Consider the following 2,762-nt stretch of genomic DNA (forward strand, 5'->3'; position numbering starts at 1 on the left):
ATAATTTTTGGGTATTAATAATGAATTTTTAAATATCCAATAAATACAAAATAAATGTCAAAAATTCCCAAAAATTGTGAATATTACAAAAATGCAAAGAAAAATGATGTATGATAATTTCATGATCATATAAAAATAAAAATGTGATTTTTAAGGGGTTTTTGGTACCCGAAGGGGTCCGGAAAAGTCGTTTTTCGCGAAAAAGGTAAATTTGTAAAACGTCTAGGGGTTCAGAATAGCGATATGGTATAGGTCGTTTTTGGCAAAATAGGGCCAATGATTTTGTTTGAAATACGGGCTTTTAAAATACTGTTTGAGCTGTACGGGTTTTGATATAAAATATGTAACTTACGATAAAACACTCAATAAATATCCAAAACACATTCGGATCAAAACAGACTACACGTAGCACATAGCAATTAGGGTTTAATGACTCAACACAGTTAATCACATAATAATACACATAATTTATCTTTATTATAATATAATACAAGCATAATTTCTCAGTCGTTACATACTCTAGCGATGGTGTATGCATACGCGTTGGCGTACTCGTAAGAGAACACTGGATAAAGCTGAGAAAGAACTTGTGGTAGTTCGTAAGGAAGTTTTTGAGGAAGAAAAGAAGGTAGAGATAGAAGAGAAAGTTGAAGAACCAACTTTAGTAGATATGGGTGATCAAGCGGAAAATCCGAAGGCTTTGATGGACTATTCTCAGCCTAAGATTAATGACATTCAGTCGAGCATCATCAGACCAGCCATCAGGGTTAACACTTTTAAGATCAAGTCAAGCACGATTCAGATGATACAGAACTCAGTTTAGTTTGGGAGTTCTCCTATTGAAGACCCCAATATGCACATCAGGGATTTCATCGAGATCTGCGACACCTCCAAGTTTAATGATGTGACTAAAGATGCTATCAAGCTATGCCTCTTCCATTCTCTCTAATTGACAAAGCTAAGTGTTGGTTACACTCTCTACCAGCAGGGTCTATCACCACTTGGGATGATCTTGCGCAAAAGTTTCTCACTAAATTCTTCCCTATGGCGAAGACTGCTACAATCAGGAATGCTCTTACTCAGTTTGCTCAGCAAACTGGAGAATCTCTGTGTGAGGCTTGAGATCGATATAAGGAGATGCTAAGGAAGTGCCCACACCATGGCATGCCTGATTAAATGATTATCAACTGTCTCTATAATGGATTGGTTGCTACTTCTAGACCCATGCTTGATGCAGCATCAAGAGGAGCCTTGTGGGCTAAAAGCTACGATGAAGCTTATAAACTTATTGAACTGATGGCTGCTAATGAGTACCAGAATCCTTTCAGAGGTCGACTCAGGGAAAAGTCACCGGAATTCTGGAGTTGGACGCAACAACGGCTATCACTGCCCAACTTAAGGCTTTGACGATGAAGGTGGACACTTTGACTAATTATGGAGTTAATCAAATTGCTAGTGTCTGTGAGTTTTGTGCTGGTGCTCACGAGACTGATCAGTATGCAATTTCTAGTAAATCAGCTCAGTTTGTGAGCAACTTCCAGCGATCGCAGCAACTAGTGCCAGCCACCTATAATCCCAACAATCGCAATCATCCTAATTTCAGCTGGAGCAACACTCAAAATACGGTTCAACAGCCTTATCAGTAATATCCAGCTAAGCAGTACAACCCCCCATGGTTTTTAGCAACCGCAATATGCACCAAGACAACAACTCCAGCTATAACAAGCCAATGAAAAATCTGAATTAGAGGAGTTGAAGCTTATGTGCAAGAGTCAAGCCGTTTCTATCAAGACCGTGGAAAATCAAATTGGGCAAATTGCCAATGCCTTGCTAAATCGACAGCCTGGTACACTACCTAGTGACACTGAAGTGCCAAAAAAGAAGAAAGCTAAGGAGCAGGTAAAGGCAATCACTTTAAGGTCTGGAAAGGTTGCGAATCCCGAACAAACTCAAGAGTTGACTGAAGAAGCTGGGGATGAGAAAGAAGTAGAGCAGCAGGATGAAGAAGTGGAACCAAGGAAGACTACTGTTGAGCACACTCCTCCTGAAGAAAAAGCTGGACAAGTAATTTGAGAAGTTTCTGGAGGTGTTCAAGAAACTTCATATCAACATACCTTTCGCTGAGGCTCTTGAGCAGATGCCTAGTTAAGCAAAGTTTATGAAAGGTATTCTCTCCCGGAAGGTGAAGCTAGATGATTTAGAGACAGTCGCTCTCATGGAGGAATGCAGTGCTGTGGTGCAACCGAATTTGCCTCCGAAGCTTAAGGATCCAGGAAGCTTCACTATTCTGTGTAATATTGGAAAAGTGTCTTTTGACAGATGCTTATGTGACTTGGGAGCTAGCATCAATCTGATGCTTTTGTCAATCTTCAAGTAGTTGGACTTGCCTGATCCAAAACCGACTTATATGACCTTGTAGTTGGCCGACCGTTCTATTACATATTCGTGAGGTATTGTGGAGGATGTCTTGGTCAAGGTTGATAAACTCATCTTCCCTGCTAATTTCATCATTCTTGATTTCGAGGAGGATAATAAAATTCCCATAATCTTGGGGAGACCTTTCTTGGCGACTGGCCGAACCTTGATAGATGTGCAAAAGGGTGAGCTCACAATGCGAGTTCTGGATCAGGATGTGACTTTTAATGTTTTCAATGCTATGAAATTTCCTACTAATAATGAGGAGTGCTTGAAAGTGAAGTTGGTCGATTCGGTGGTTACATCTAAACTTGATCAATTGCTAAGGTCCAATGCCTTAGAAAAAG

The 2,762-nt window shown here is 40.0% G+C and overlaps 1 non-coding gene across 1 annotated transcript; it reads right to left on the bottom strand.

Annotated features, from left to right (window-relative positions):
* Positions 1-1,059: 1,059 nt before the first annotated feature.
* On the bottom strand, positions 1,060-1,166 carry LOC141715872 (small nucleolar RNA R71). Its single transcript, XR_012572618.1, has one exon. It is a non-coding gene; the product is annotated as a small nucleolar RNA R71 (small nucleolar RNA).
* Positions 1,167-2,762: the final 1,596 nt, after the last annotated feature.

Source organism: Apium graveolens, chromosome 3 (assembly GCF_009905375.1).
Source record: "Apium graveolens cultivar Ventura chromosome 3, ASM990537v1, whole genome shotgun sequence".
Lineage (NCBI taxonomy): Eukaryota > Viridiplantae > Streptophyta > Magnoliopsida > Apiales > Apiaceae > Apium > Apium graveolens.